Here is a 17186-nt window from a genome sequence, read left to right as displayed (position 1 = left end):
TGTGGCTCGCTATATTTAGCTCCATTAGTCCTGGAAGAACTATTTTCACATAAACATAATGCAAAAATCATCTACTTTCAGTTTTTACAGTTTTACTGTTATTCCAAAGTAAATTATGCTAATAATTTTTGAAAATCTTCAATTGGTTATGAGCACACCTTTCTAGAGTAGATGTTCTAAAGAAAGTTTCTCTCTTTCCTGTCTCTGTCTCTCTCTGTCTCCTCTCTCTCTCTCTCTCTCTCTCTCTCTCTCTCTCTCTCTCTCTCTCTCTCTCTCTGTGTGTGTGTGTGTGTGTGTGTGTGTATTGGGCAGGACTGAATAAGAAAGAATGTTATCAAGGTCTTCACCTCTCTCTTTGGTTCCACAAATCCAATCCCTGAGTCTCAACCCCAGATCAGCAGTCCACCAGTTTTGGCCACCTTCCCATCCCCCACCCATCTCTAGTGGATTTCAGAGATATTTCCCTTCTAATTTCCTTTCCTCAACTCACAGCCTCCAGCTCTAGTAGGAGCTTCCTGGGAACCCACAGACCACTCTGACAGCAAGTAGGAAAGTAGGAAAGCAAGTAGGCTTATTTCAGATCTTGTGTATATATATATATTAATATGATTAAGTGATGCAAATGAGTGAGTCTCTGATCCCTGTGCCTCTTCTTGGGCTTTTTTTCTGATGTTTGTTTGCCTTGTCCAACTTTGATGTGTTACTTTTTGTTTTGTTTTGTTTTGTTTTAATTGTCCCTTCGAACCCTGTTTGTTTTATAAAGAGAGACAGGAAGGAAGTGAATCCAGAAGGTAGAGAAGGTGAGGAGAAACTTAGAGGAGTTGGGAGACATAACCAAGATATATTATGTGAGAAAAAAGTAAGTTTTCAATAAAAGGAATAAAATAAAAATTGGTTTACAGAAATCACTCTTGAATAAAATTATCTCAAACATAAGACAATCTGACAATTTTACCACAATCTGAAGTGTGAAAAGTATAATTAATATACAGCATTCTACAAAAGTATGTGCCCTATACATGCCATTTGGCCAACTGACTCATGAGGCCCCCTAGAAGGAAGAGAAACAAAGCCCTTGGCATTGTATCCTCGCAGGAAACACGAAATGCATAGCACAACCTGGCATTGCTACAGCATCCATAACAGAAATGGAAGTACTCCAAGAACTACAATTCCCAGTGGTTATATTGGCTTTAAATATGATTACATTTTTTTTGCCTTGGCTCTTTTCCCATACATTATAAATAATTTTTAAAAACGCTTTCCCTGATTATAGATTGCCACTTGGACAGACACATTTTACTCTATCTCCACTTAAATAGTTATATATTTAATATAAATGTTAATCTTACAAATTATATTTATAGGGTTTAATGTATTCAAAACAAGCTATACTGAAAAGCAAAGAGTATTATTTGTAAATGAAGCTCATGCTGTATGTGGATCTGGGTATGGTGCTACACATGTCATTTAAATAGCTGATAAAAGGGGTATTTTGTAGAAATAAAAGGTACTCTTATCTCTTCTGATGGAATAAAAGAAAGGGTGCTCTTTCATGGAAATTAAATTTCTGGAGTTAGGGCATACCTATGGTTACCAATGTCTACATTTTTTTTTTTCTGACTTTAAATCATGGAAAGTTCTGGTAGACTTTCATCCTTCTCATTTTAAGCACATAGTTTAAAGTGGAAGTGCAGCATCACGCCTCGTGTACTCATCTTTTAAGGATTGCAAATCTCCTTCAGATAGACACCCGTTTCTCAGAGAAATCGCCGCTGCTCCTGAGAACCAGGAATCCATCTGTATAAGGAGAACGTATTGAAACAAAGATCTCTGAGGGCTTAACACTGGTTCTAACCTTCACCATGAAACATGAACCCTGTCTTGCAAAGGCAGTTGTCTTCTGTAAAAGCATCTATACGTGCATGCTAGTGTTTTCAGCTCCACTTCTTTTCTCTTCAGAAGAGGGCATTCAACTTTAAACACTGCTTACTTTAAGCCAATTATTCTTACCTTTCTGTCAACATTTTGTGAATGAAAAAGCACATAACTAAATACAATGTTTTCAATGAACAAACAAACAAATACCCTAAAGGCTCATTTGCATCAATGAGAAAAATTTCTACATTTTTGCAACAATGAGAAATGGTGCCGATGGCTCACATCCAATTACCCCATAGCAATCATTTTCTTAAAAGATACCCTAAAACTCTCAACTTTATTGGTATGATCTTATACGCAGATGTGAATGAAAACCAGGCCATCTTCATCAATGAACTACTAAATATTTTAAAGCCATTATTGTTATTTCTGGCATGCTGATCTTGCAATGGATAAACCTCAGTTAATCCCCACTCCAATAGATTCTTGGCAATGCTATTTCATTTCTTTAGAATGAAGCAGTTGAGACTCAGAGAGGCGAAGTCCCTTACACAGCTTTATTGTCAAACATCAAGTGGCATTATTTCTAAGGTATAATACAATTCCAGGTGCCTAAGTCATTCCCTTAACCAGTGTTCCATGCAATTGTGTGTTGTGTCTGAATTTTAGATGAACCTTTGATAGCTGATTAATTGATAGGTGCGCTATCTCTGAGTTTGGTTTCAATTGCTGTGATAAAATACCATGCAGAAAAGTAACAGGAGCAGACAAAGCCATAAAATGCAAGTATCTCAGGGATATTGGCTGGGCGGTAGTCGGATTAGTTTGGATGATTAAAATAGAGTAACACTGCTCAGTTCTTGTGCCTTTAAAGCTGTTAATTATTTGCTAGCTAGCCAGGCCAAGAGAACGCTGCAACACGTCTTAGAAAACCATGAACGCAGTCGAGCTCCTGCTGTCCCTTGCCCAGGCTTGGTGTTTGGGGCACGCTTTTCTAGCCCATCATACTTACTTCTGGACCCAGTCCTGGCTCTGGGCTCCACATGCTAAGCAGGTCTGTGTGTGAGCAGGATGACGGGATAGGAGTCATCAGAAGAAAAGCATTGTTTCAAGTGTGTCTTCTCTAGAACGTACTTTATTCCGGGTAATTAGACATCTCTGAACAAGTGTATTGCTGAGAAGGGAATGGAGCCTACAACGAGAGACATTTGAAGCCATTCTGACTAACAATTTTTCCATGAAGACACCTAGCATCCTCAACAGCGATTTGTAACAGAGCAGGATGAAGAAATTCCCCCCGAAAGGCTACACCCCCAAGATGACTGCTCTCACAGGCTACATTGCTACAGACTGCTTTCCATTTTATTCAAACAATCTTAAGTTACCTATCAAACAGTCTACAAACCTGTGAGAACCATCATTTCCACAAAGCACTTCATTCTAGTCTATACAAAATAACTGTGCAGCCACTGGCGGGTAAAAGGGAGGCACTACTCTGTTTACAGGCAAGCGTATATAAATGACTTATATAATTAAGAAGAAAAGAAAAAAAACCCTAATTTTTTAGCAATAAAGAGACTGGATAACTAGATTTTGGTCTATATATGCAGCAGAATAGTCTCCAATGATTAAAAATCATGAAATATGTGTTATGTGCTGACATATAGCCATCAAGTTCCAAGGAAAATACCAGTGTGTGCAGACTTGGTCAGCCAAGGCCAGGCAAGGCTAGGTATGGGCATCCATGCAGGGAAACCTTCAACAAAGTCAGTCTACAAGAGTGGAGCGTTTATTTCTATCAAATGGAACTAGCTTCTGGAGTAAAAGGAAATTTTGTTTTGTTTTTTTTTTTTTAATTGATCTTTTGTCTGGTTGAAATGTGTTTAAGGTATGTGTATATGCTCCTTTCCCAAAAATAAGGAAGGCAAGCTGATCTTGTTTCAAAATTTAACTATTTCCCATAAAGATGTGCTCAAATAGTAATAATAATAAGGCAAAAGTAAGGAGGGAGGCAGCTGGTCTCAGGGTGCAGTCCTTTATTCCACAGGACTTTTTCTTCATCTGTGCAGGATGAACTCTACTGACTCAGACTCAGATTCAGAACAACACAACGCTATGTTGGCTGAGACATGAGGCCTTGCTTCCTCCTTCAAGGTCTTTTTGTGCTTGGTAAATCTTCCTCTGCAGCATGCCTATGTTGGCAAATGGTTAGACGCTGTGAATTTCACAACCAATGTCTTTGCTGGATATAGTTTTCATGTTTACTTTTTACCTAATTTGACCTAAAAATAAAACTTCAAATTATTCTCCATTCAGTTTGGGGTGTGAGGGAGAATTTGTCTGTGAAGAGCAGAGAATAGCCTCCAGTCCTTCCTTAGACACTACCTCTTCTCTTCCCTCCCTCTCTCCCTCCCTCCCTCTCTCCCTCCCTCCCTCCCTCCCTCCCTCCTCCCTCCCTCCCTCCCTCCCTCCCTCCCTGTCCCCTCTCTTCTCCTCTCTCTCTCTCTCTCTCTCTCTCTCTCCTCCCTCCCTCCCTCCCTCCCTCCCTCCCTCCCTCCTCCCTCCCTCCCTCCCTCCCTGTCCCCTCTCTTCTCCTCTCTCTCTCTCTCTCTCTCTCTCTCTCTCTCTCTCTCCTCCCTCCCTCCCTCCCTCCCTCCTCCCTCCCTCCCTCCCTCCCTCCCTCCCTCCCTCCCTCCCTCCCTCCCTCCCTGTCCCCTCTCTTCTCCTCTCTCTCTCTCTCTCTCTCTCTCTCTCTCTCTCTCTCTCTCCTCCCTCCCTCCCTCCCTCCCTTCCTTTCTTTTTTCTGTCAGGATCTCTCACTGGCCTGGATCTCACCAAATAGGCTAGTCAGATAGTCCTAGGAATCTGTTTGTCTCTATTTACTTAATGCTGAGATTACAAACATAAATTACTACAACCATTTTTTAAATGTGGCTTCTGCAGAATCTAACTCATGTTTGCAAGGTGAGTACTCTATAGATTCAGCCATTTTCCTAGCCCTCGATGGTTGCTAATACTACCAAAAATAAATTTGAAATTAATGAGCTTTTAAAGACTCTAACCATGTCTACCACATATGCTCCTTAAGCATCCTAAGGGTCACAGAATATTTTGAAAGTTTAAACTTACTTACTCAGTAGTGTCTGCTTCAAATTAACTAAGTGATTGTAAGTTCTACTTTACCTGAAGTTACAGTGTAACTTCACAGTGTATGAACAGACACAGCTCATGATTAAATGAAAGAGCTGTTTCTGGTTCCATTTTCTTAACCTAGCCTCCCTGTCCCCTATGCCCTTTTTACCCATAATACATTCTCCAAGCCTCAGAGACTATCACACCCTGTATATTTATTATCTGCCATTCTAAAAGAACATGGAAATTCAAAAGAAACTAAATACTTCTATGTTTATGGGACAAACAAAACAAAAAAGACAAAACTTTTCATTTAAGTACTACATTCTTCTTATCTGGATAAATTCTAATTAAGGGTTTATTGGGCTCAAGTATTAGTTTTGTTGGTTTAGTAATGCTTAGTTCATTAAAGTATAGTTTTTCAAAACTCTGAAGGGCCAGGAAAAATGCATTTGTGTGTAAAGACATTCGCCATAAAGCACGATAAATTAAGTTTTATCCCTGGGACCCACAAGAAAGGATTAAAAAAAAAAACCAACTACTGAAAGTTGTTCTCCAACCTCCACTCAGGTGCTATGGCATATGCATAATCTCCATTTATCTCTGTCTCTCTGTTTCTCTCTACCTCTGTCTCTCTCACACACACATAGTAAATAAATGTAATAACTTTTTGAACGTCAAAACTGTTGGATCTATTCACTTCTGACTTGAATATTTTCTCAAAATGAAATTAAGATACTCTCACTTGCAGTAGCATCATGAAATAATAAAATTCCTGAGAATAAATTAAACCAACGAAAGACAAGTTCAGAACACCAAAACTGCCAAACAAAGCAGCTAAGTCAGTGGAATATGGATGCTGTTAAGGTAATAGCAATGCCTGACTGATATCCAGAATCAGTGTGATAGACTTCTGTCTTAGTTACTTCTCTATTGCTGTGACATTGCCATGATCAGGGCAATTAGAAAAGAAAATGGTTAGTCAGCCATATAGGTCAGAGCCCATGAAGGTAGAGCAAGGGCATGGTGGCAGAAACAGCTGAGAGTTCACAAATTCAACTGCAAGTAGGAGGCTGACAGAGCTAACATGGAAGGCCTTGGGCTTTTAAAACCTCAAAGCTCACTCCCAGTGACACACACCTCCTCCATCAAAGTCACACCCCTTAATCCTTCTCAAATCTTTCTACCAAATGAAGATTAAGTATTCAAATACTTAAGCCTGTGGGGAGCATTCTCATTCAAACCACCACTATATCCAAAATGCCAACCAACATTTAAAAAACAGTCAGGCACCCTGCTCTTAAACTAACGGAAATTCAAAAAACCTAGAATAACTATGACAAACTACAAAACTGGATCAAATCTGGAGGATTTATACTTTCTGATTCTGAAATTTATCACAAAGCTATAGTATCCTCTGCTGTTATAAGTACAGACTTGGAGAGCAATGAAATAAAATTGAAGATCTAAAAATAACCCACACACTTATAGTTAATTTATTTCAATGAGGGTGCCAAGAACACTCAATAGGAAGAGACAGTCTCCCTCCAAAATAGTTCTAGAGCTATGCAAGCATTGTAGCACACTTCTTTAATCCCAGGAGAAGCAGGCGGATCGTTGTGAGTTCAAGGCCAGGCTGGTCTCTTTAATGAGTTTCAGGCCAGACTATTCAAGGCTACATAGCAAAATCCTATCTCAAAAACACACAAACAACAAACAAACAAAAAGGCTTGAGACAATGTGATGTCTTCAGGCCGAAGAATTGAGAACCCTGGCATTTATAATAATCTAAACATAATTCAATGTGAACCAAAGTTGTAAACAAAATACTACAACTATAAAGAGCATGTGTGTGTGGGGGGAGACTATCCTCATGATCCTCATGATCCTTATGATATTAGTTAGCTAAAGATTTCTTACATTGAACTCCAAAACAACAAATGGTAACAGAAAAAAATAATAGAACTTTGCTGAAATTAAAAGAACAAAAACTAGTTTTTATAAGTTTGTTGCCAGGAAAATGAAAATAAAACTTACAGAATGAGCAAAAATATTTTAAAATAATTTTTAAAGTACTTGAAAAAATATTTGAAAATTATTTTTGCTAAATGCATAATGAACTTTGCAACTCAGTGGTAACTCAATTGAGAATTAATTCAATGGGGAAGGAAATCAGAAAAGAGTTTGACTGGACATTTCTTCAAAGAAAATGTACAGTCAGTGGGTGTATGAAAACAGTTTGGACGTCATAGTCACTCGGGAGCTACAAAACAAAACCACAGAGTCATCAGTTCCCAAACTAGAAAGGTTGGTTGTCTTTACAAACTAGAAAGGTTGGTTGTCTTTAAAGGAAGAGTGTGTGTTGGTGACGATGCACAGACATGATCACTCACATCTTCTGAATGAAGATATGCAGTGGTGTCAACAATAACAAACATGTGGCCCACTCATTCTTGCCTTTGTGTGTGCCCAAGATAAATATATAGCTACATAAAAGTCAACATTACTTACATATCCTTGAAGGAGAAACACCCCAAATAGCTGCCAGCTGAGGAATGGATAAATAAAATATAGTGTAGCCATACAGTGGGACATAATTAAACATAAAGAACTCAGTACTGATCCACGTTCCTGCAGGAATGAATCCAGAAGACATTGTGCTAAATACTGGTTGCCAGGTTCTGGGAGAAGGAACAACCTGTCCATCAGCCTGACAAAATGATTCAAAGGCACAGCTCATTCGTTTCCAGCATTTCCTAGTCCCTTATCTGATGTAATGTTCTTTACCCTGCTAAATAAGCCATGGAACCATCTGGCTCATTCTACATAGATTCATTGACTTAGTCCCACATTGGAATGTGATTAGAACTCCTTTTGTAGATGATGTTAATATTCTAGAATTAGGTGGCAGTGATGGTTGTAGACACTGTAAATATACTAAGATCCACAGAACTGTAGAAGCAAAATAGTTACAATATTAGGAAAAATCGTTTCACATTTCAAACCTTATGTAAATGATACTTCAATAATTCCAGCACCACAGGGTCAGTAAAAACCAGCAGCAATTAGTTTTTAAGAGCATGTGAAGGGCTAAATAGATAAAGAAATTCTTTTAAAAAAAAAATCAGCATCCAATTTAATAAACAAAATGTGCCCACTCGCCTTATTTGGTATAAATGTGCCAGGATAAATCTTATAGTGCTCCTGCAGGAGGAGGGCAAGGGGAGTCTAGACATATGCACATCAACAGAGGAAGAGGACAGGAATGAAATCATTAACACGTGCTTCTAGAAGAGTCACTTGAACATAGGCTATCCTCCAAGTAGTGGAGGCTACCTCAAAACACAAAATAAATCAAATGGTAACAAGCAGGAAGGACTTCAAAAAGGTCACCATCTTCAAAGATGCCTACTTACAAACAGTGAGTTAGAGATGTGTTACTGATGCCAGCTACAAAAAGATCCTTTCAAGCAAATGCCCAAAACTCGGGAGAATATAGTAGTTGACCCTTCAGCTTGTTCTAGCATGCTCACAGTTCAATTAGGTAAGGTACCTGAGGCTTCCAGGGAATGCCAACTTCCTTGGTTACCGATGAAATACAACAGTCCTCTAATAAAGCACTTTATCACCCAACAGATCAGAACCATGCACATGGATGTGTCAGGGTTTTCATTCATGCATTCAGGAAATGTTTACCGAGTGTCTACTATACACAAGGTAGGAGAGGATTCAAGAGTGGTAATTTTTTGTACAACATTCTTTGTGGGTACCAGAAAGAAAAATAATGACAGGATCCTTTGCGTATGCTCCCCTACTGATGCCCTATTGTTTCTGAGAATAAAAGCCATGGTCCCAGGAGGTGCTACATTATTATTAGCCTCTCTGGTCTCTACGCCCACTCCTCTAATGCCCACTCCTTCCACTACAGTCACTGGTCTCTACTGTACTCATCATGCCTCTTCCTACCCACTGGCTTCCATGACAGCTCTTCAATCCACCTTCAAAACTTTCCCTGTGTTGACTCGTTCCTCCTCTCCTTCCGACTTTTTAAAATGTTGCTCATATTATACCTTCTCGGGGCTTCTCCATCCTGACCACTTTACATAAAACGGCAGCCCACTTACCTCCAGCATTTTGTCCTGTCGTCTACTCTCGCTTCTTTACCCATGGCTCACCTTAATGAGCTTCAGGTATTATCTCGACTTGTGTACAGTGTTACTGGCCTACCCACATTCTAAGCTGCATGAAGATGGAGACTGATTTCATTGATGTTTCTCACTGCTCTCTCACACACACTCACAATACTATACGAGTCACAAATATTTGTTAAATAAAGATATTTTCAATACTTTAAACATACCTTCTTTAGAACAGAGTAAGATTCCCCCCTCCCTTTTTTTCTTTTATTTTTGAAACAGAGTCTCATTGCGTAGTCCTCGATGGCCTGGAACTCTCTATGTAGACAAGGCTGGCCTGGAATTCTCAGAGATCTGCCTGCCTCTTTCTCCTGAGTGCTGAGATTAAAGGCCTGCTCTTACTGGAGTCACTAGAAGAGTTTAAGTCCCTTTGAACTGGCTTTTTTAGGGGACACTATTCTAGAATACCCTGAGACATGAGAGGGAAGACACCTGTCACTCTTCAGGGGACAGATAGCATTTCCTAAGATACCTGAATGTCAGTCAACCACACTCCCCACCCCCGCTTTTGCCATTAGCATCCATCAGTGAGCTATGTGAGAGATGAGAGATTTTAGGCACAGTGTTGATTAGGTAATGGTTTCTATTTTACACAACCCGAGAGATTATGAAAACAATGATCTGGGAAAAAAAAAACTATTTCCTAAATCTTCTCTGATCTTCATAATTCTTACTAGCTTGAGGAATAATGGAGTTAAATTTTGTATTCTGTCATGTTATCTAATTTCTTTCTGTCTCTTCTCTAAAAGAAAGAAGAAGATGAGTCCTTGGTGCTTTGTGCCTAATTAAAATCTGGCCATAATATATTTGCTGAAATGTCCTTGATTTTGTTTGCAATCCTATCTGTATATTCACAGGCTGAGAAATCTCAAGGCCACTTAGTCATTACAATTATAATCAACAGAAAGGACTTGTCAGGAAAACATTCATTTAGAAATATGAGGAAATCACAAATGGGGCTTAATGTGTGCAATGATGGGAGATTATCAGGAGACAAAGTAGGGCCCACTGAAGTGCCTTTGTTGGCCTTCATACGGCAGCACAAAAGCATGAGGTTGGCTGAGAAAAGATGTCACCTTCCATTCTTGTCACCGGTTAAGTCATCTGGACACATGCATTGTCTCGAAGCATTTCAACTAAATTCCACGGATTTGTCTGTAAAAATGAGAGATTAGGGTGAGGCGCTAACAACTTATTTACCTCCTAAATAGAAAAAAAATCTAACACAGCCACATTGATCAGAAAGCCTAAGTCCCACAGATGCTGTTGTTTCCAAAACCTGAGTTTCCTTTCTCAGAAGGGAGCACAGATACCAAGGCCTTTCACTGAGGGGACCATGTTTACCTGGGGCATCACATCTGCCTTCCCAAATCTTTGCTACAAGGTACAGTTAAATCCTCTTAAGTCCTTAAGCAAAATACACCCTGACTAGGATGTTCTAAAACAAATAGCTGATATTTGGCCCATTACAAAGTAAAGGATTTTATTTATGAGGATGTTAATTTTAAAAGATAAAAATTTTAAAGTAAAAATAGCATTTCTCAGGGCTGGAATCATGCCTCAGCAGTTGAGAGCATGTATTGATCTTCCAGAGTAACTGAGTTCAAGTCCACCTAGGACAGGAGGCTCAGAGCCATCTGTAACTCTGGCCCTAAGAGGCTCTTATGTCTCTAGCCATAGATGGTTCTTGCACTTACACGCACATCTGTACCCCCCACGCCCCGTAACACACACTCCCACATACAAGCTCACACTCACGTGTGCACATGTACAAACACACACAATGTAAAATGAAATATATTTTTAAATAACATTTCTCATTGGTGAACTAAAAAGACTTTTGCTCCCTCATTAAATTTACAAAGTAAATAACAAAAAATAGAGATGAACATTTAAGGTTGTTTTATTTTAAAAATCTGTAAGCAAACAAGGTGACATTTGTACAAAATGTTGACTTTTCCTGTACTTGGGAGATGGAGAGATGACACACAGTTATTCATGGCTATCCTTGGCTACATGGTGAGTTCAAGGCCAACCTGGGCTCCAATGATGCTTTTTCTCAAAAAATTGATGACAGATAGAAAATAGATGATAGATGATGGATAGATGATTGATACATAGATAGATAAACAGATATATAGATAGATGTTATATGAGAGATAAATATCTTTTAACCAAAAACTGGAAGCACAGGGAACTCCGGATGTCATGTATTATAAGGTGGACACTATCTTCCCTCAAAAATTGGAACTTCATTAAAAATACCATTTAAAAAAATTTTTTTAAAAAGCTACAGAAGAAATTATATATATGTGTGTGTGTGTATAAAACAAATATATAAATATATAAACAAAAGGCTTTCATTTCAAATATATAAACATTTCTACTAGTCAATAGCAAAGGGGTTGATAGTCCAATATAAAAAAATAACAAACTATCGGAAGAAAAATTGTACAAAAAAATTATACAGAGAGCTAACAAACAACAGGATGACATTTGACACTATTATTGATTAGAAAATGCTAATTAAATAACAATTCCCTACCAGTGCTCCACTCTCAGCAGAGCTGAAGGACGGACATCGAAAGTAAAGGATGAAGAGTGAACACTCACGCGCTGCCGTGGGAGTTTAAGCGTGTCTTGTTCAACTTCTGTGTAAAACTGTTAGTAGCTATTGAAGTTAGACATGTGCCCAGCTGATACCTCATGAGTTCTGTCTTTAGCTATACATCCAACGAAAAAGTAATGAGTATGTTCACCATGTGACCATGAACTAGTCTGTTCATAGCGACCTTGTTGAGAAAAGTCACAAATGGGAACCAACTGAATGTCCCTCAGCAGTAAATAAATCGTAACACATTCATGTCGTGGAAAACTGCTTAGGATGGGAATGATAATCCATGAACAATCGCATGGACACAACTCACAGACAGTCCTGAAGCTGCACATTCCAGATACAAGCAAAGCACGAAGGATTCTGTAAAGTTTGAGCACCCACTATAACTGCATCCCCTACTTTGTCCCCTGACCCTTTGGAGGCATATGACAGAGCACACTGGTCTTCTGATCAAACACATTAGTGGCTCCTATTTCTCTGAGGCAAAGCTGGATCACGGCTTTCAGCACACACTGCCTTTCTCCTTTATTCTGCCTTTTTTGTTTTGCTTTGATTGCTGCCATTAAAGTTCTGCTGAAGGCACTTGCCCAGCGTGGTCGCTTTGCCTGGGATGTTCCTCACTCCTAAAGATATAAAGCTCACTCAACCTCCTTCAAGGCTGTTTGAATGCCATATTCTCACTAGGGTCTAACCAAATTTCAAAGCTCTCCATTAACTCCATCTCTCCTCTCTTCTCTTCTCTTCTCTTCTCTTCTCTTCTCTTCTCTTCTCTTCTCTTCTCTTCTCTGTCTGTCTTTCTGTCCATCTGTCTATCCCCCCTTTCTCTCTCTCGTGTGTGTGTGTGTGTGTGTGTGTGTGTGTGTGTGTGTGTGCTTGATTAGAAGCAATTGCATTCAAACTGAATATCCTGAAGTAAGAAAGAAACTGGGCTTCTGTGAATCATCAAGAAACAGCAAAATAGGAAGACAAAGCAAAAAAAAAAAAAAAAAAAAAAAAAAAAAAAGAAACCTGTTTAACTGGATTGTTTTTTAGTATAACAAATTCTTTCACATTCCTACTCCTTTAGTTTTAGGCAAATATTTAGAATGTACCGAGACTTTTAAAATATGGCCTTTGGGCAAGCTGGCAAAACCAGCAGGATGTGGGAAAAATATGACAACACCCTCAACAGTGTCACAGTGTCAGGGTGTGCACTCCTGTGTGTGTGTGTGTGTGTGTGTGTGTGTGTGTGTGTGTGTGTACATGTGCATGCATATTCATGCAGGAGGGAAGGCAAAAATGAAAGTAACGAAGGAGGGGGCATTGAAACAAGCCAAATGGAAAGCTAATAAAGCTTTTCCTTCACATGTTCTTGTATTGAACCCAAGGGAGATTCTTGATTTTCCTCCAGGCTAAAGAAATGGCCTTGGCTGGGTAAGAATGAGGCACTAGATTGAACGAGGGTGAAGTGAAGCTCATAATCAAGGCATGAAGGCTGAAATGTCTTAGAGCAGCCATTAGCTATGGTTTGCAGAGCGAGTCCGTGGAGGGAAACTTGCCGTCTCACTAAGGCTAAGTCCCCGCGTGCTCATTTTGGAAATGAGTCCCACACACTTCATCACTGGTCCTGTCTGATGGAGTAGACATGCTGGGAAATCACCTGCAAAGAAAGGCCCACTTTCCAAGTCCTGTCAGCAATAAAGCAGTGCAGAATTTGATGGATAGTTATGAGATTTGGGGACAAAACACTACATGAATATGTTTGCTTTCACCAGCTTCTTGAGTGACATGAAACATTATCATGTAGGAGTATGAGTAGCCCTGCCTACTGGATCACATGGCCTGACAATTCTAAAATGATGGTGATATCTATAGTGGGAAAAGATGCCAGAGGGAGTATAGGACCAATTTCTAAAGTAAAACCCCAGCATTGTGATTTTCTAGGGTGGTTAGATCTAGGCTGTACCACCTGCAGTAGGGGATTACTGGGCATTATTCCCAAAGCAGATCTCCAATTGGCACACACCCAGTCAGAGACAAAGCATAATGCCTAAGAGGTCTGCCAGGTAATCATACACAGATAAGTTTCCTGTCTACAAGGATAACATTAAAGCAAAGCATGTAATGCTTTGCTTTCCAGTGGCAAATATGGCTTTTAATTGTCACCTTATGAAATATTCCTAGGAAGGACCTGTTATACCCCCTATGCCCAGTGATCAGCCTGCCACCTATCATATCCTACTTCTATCTGGTGGCTGCATGCACAAGTCTTGGCACTAAGTTGGCCTGTTGCCAGGGGGTGAGGATGGGGGGAATAGAAGGTAGGAAAGAAGTGCTGAGTTGAGATCTGCAGCTGCGAGTTCTTCAGAGGTTCTGTGTTAGCAAATCACAGCACTATTTTTTGCAGCCCAGTCTGGGGTTTCCAACCCTCTCAACAGCTGCACCATCATTCTTAAGTGGGCTGTCTTCTAAGGATAAAAATTTAGAGTCTGATAGAGGCACACGTCAATTGACGATGCTGTTGCTGTGTATTAAATTGTGTGGTTGCTTTTGTAAGTGAAGTGAGAAAAAATACTTTTTAAAATGCTTGTCAAATCCAGCAGTGATATAAATGTATATGTGGTGGTTTGAATCAAAATGGCCCCAGTAAGCTCATAGAGAGTGGCATTAGTAGGAAGTGTGGCCTTGTTGGAGTAGGTGTAGTTTTGTCAGAGGAAGTGTGTCATCAGGGGTGGGCTTTGAGGTTTCAAATGTTCAAGCCAGCCACAGTGTCTTTCTGTCTCGTTCTAGCTACCTACTGATCTAGATGTACAACCCTTAGCTCCTCTCCAGCACCAAGTCTGCCTGCATGCCACCATGCTTCTACCATAATGATATTGGACTGAGCCTCTGAACTGTAAACCAGCCCCAATTAAATGTTTTGCTTTATAAGAGTTGCGGTGGTCATTGTGTCTCTTCACAGTAATAGAACATTGTCTCACTAAGACATTTACACACACACACACACACACACACACAATTTTTTCCCTCTGAAAACAGATCAATATACAAATCTTAAATGAATAAAGATTTTATATGAAAAAAACTTGCACTTTTTCACACTATGTAACCAAAATAAATTTTATTATTCAAATTTGAAACACTTGATTCTGTAGTGGCAAAATAAATCCACATAAATACAAATGAAACTTGTAAAAGGTGTAGGTGATACAGAACTGACAAGGAGTTTTACAATGGAGAAAGACCTTAACCAAAGAATGTCAGATTCTGAGTTAATTTTCACATTTCTCTGGTCTGGGGAGGAATATTTGGGTTTTTTTTTTTTTTTTTGAGACAGAGTATCATTATATAGACAAATGTGGCCTTGAACACATAGGAGTCTATATGCCCCTGCCTTCCCCGTATTACCATTAAAACCTTGTACCCCCTCTGAGACTAAATCTCCAACCAAAGAGTACACATAGAGGAGCCCATGGCTCCAGCCGAGTATGTAGCAGAGGATGGCCTTGTCGGGCATCAATAGGAGGAGAGGCCCTTGGTCTTATGAAGGCTCGATGCCCCAGTGTAGGGGAATGCCAGGGTGGTGAGGCAGGAGTGGGTGGGTGGGTGGAGGAACACCCTCATAGAAGCAGGGGGAGGAGAGATGGGATAGGAAGTTTGGGGGGGGACAGGAAAAGGGGATAACATTTGAAATGTAAATAAAGAAAATATCCAATTAAAAAATGGTAATAAAAAAAAAAAAGCCTTGTACCACAACACTCAGGGAATGAAGAACATTTAACCAAAAAAACAAAAACAAAAACAAACAAACAAAAACCCCTAAAGTTTCTAAGTATAAAAGTTCTAGTGAACACTAGAGAAAGCTGATTACAAAATAAAACAAAAAACACAGAACTTACTTTTTGAATCTGTCCCCTAGTTCTGAGTCATCTCTGGATAAACATTAAATATTATCTTGCTTTCCTGTTTGTTGTCCTTTTTAAATGTATTGGATTTTTTTGAATGCTTGTAGAGTTAGTTATTCTCTTAACCCAATTTAAATTTCTAACTCTGCTGAATAGGTAAGTAAGATAAGAACTCAAATACTTCCCAATAATATTACATTTAAGTGCAATTTTCTCTTTCTATGGAGAGGCGAGCCATTCTAAAATCTCTGTAGATGGCATGACTGTCTTTCTATGTTTCCTGAAATAATACATGAAGCGAATTCCACAATAAACCTTATTTTTGTGGGCCTCTGGGGAGAGTGTGTTTTTTGTTCTTTTGAGGAATCCATGGCTTTTGCTAAATTTCAAAGAGCACGGAGATGCCTCTGCCCCACCTCTAGAGCCAGGGTCTCAAGGATAGAGTTTCTTGAGTGCATATAGTTTGGGGAGGAGTCTCAGCAAGATCAGAAATCGCACGGGGGAGATGTTGAGGAGGGTTCTGTGTGGTTCGGCAGCCAGCACCAAGCACCCACTGTGTTTAAGGCCTGGCTCAAGGCATGCCAATCAGACCTGGCACCCCTCTCTGTGGAGCAGACTCAGCTCTGATGTGGAAAAGCCCAGTGCTTTTTCTCTGTGTGAGGCCCAGCTGGCTGCTGCAGGGCAGTTTCGCAGGGCTGAATATGAATATGAATATGAATATACTCAATATGATGGAAAGGCACATGGAAAGAGGGGGAGCTCCAGGAGAAGTTTCTTTTCTCCCCAAGGTACCACATTAACCTGCAAAAGAGGAAGAGCTGGCTTTTCTCTGGGGGTTTTCCCCTACTGCTCAGTTCTGCCTCTTCTTGGAGAAGGCATGGCATCTTTGTCACTGCCAAGCACTCAAGGAGAAACCCAGCATGCATATACGTTTTTCTTTAAGGGTCTGAGGGACCTAGACAAGAGAAGAAGTGCCCAGTTTGTTTTCGCTGTGCTTTGTGTAGACAGCTAGTCAGGGGCATGAGCCTAGACTTCAAAGTTTGATGGTTAGGTTAGACTGGATCTGCCCTTACGACATAAGCTTGTCATCCAAGGAATAATTCCAGCTTCACTGTAGGGAATGGTAGCAGAGGGAGGGATATTAGTGACACTGGTTGTGGAGACCTCCGTCACAATTCCCAGTCCATCTTCTGCAGGACCAAAGGTCCATTCCCTTCTCCTTCAGTGTGCTGCATGGGGAGTTCCAGACTCAGGACTGATAAGGTAGGGGTGCAGGGCAGAACGACACTCTCTCCTCTTTAAGTTCCCTGTGAGAGATTCACAGACTTAAATGATTAATGTCAATCACTGAGAATCACATACACACCACAAAAAGGTACCAGGAAGTAACCATCAAAATCTGACTGTATTATTTAGACAACGGGACGAAGTGTTTGTCGCTAGGACTGGTGGAGAAAATCACTCCAGGTGTAGTTC

The 17186-nt window shown here is 40.0% G+C and overlaps 1 long non-coding RNA gene across 4 annotated transcripts in view; it reads right to left on the bottom strand.

Annotated features, from left to right (window-relative positions):
* LOC143438616 (uncharacterized) overlaps positions 1-17186 on the bottom strand; it is a 112247-nt gene that overhangs the window by 31102 nt on the left and 63959 nt on the right. For 2 of the 4 annotated variants that reach the window (XR_013107341.1, XR_013107340.1), the window contains exons 4-5: positions 10286-10364; positions 1919-4073 (exon numbers count right to left, since the gene is read on the bottom strand). This is a non-coding gene — a long non-coding RNA (uncharacterized LOC143438616). Of the gene's footprint in view, positions 1-1918; positions 4074-10285; positions 10365-17186 lie in introns of those variants that run through there. The other 2 variants (XR_013107338.1, XR_013107339.1) reach the window with 1 other exon arrangement.

Source organism: Arvicanthis niloticus, chromosome 25 (genome assembly GCF_011762505.2).
Source record: "Arvicanthis niloticus isolate mArvNil1 chromosome 25, mArvNil1.pat.X, whole genome shotgun sequence".
NCBI lineage: Eukaryota > Metazoa > Chordata > Mammalia > Rodentia > Muridae > Arvicanthis > Arvicanthis niloticus.
Note: the sequence above shows the minus strand (reverse complement) of the source record. Positions and strands in the feature narration are given on the sequence as shown.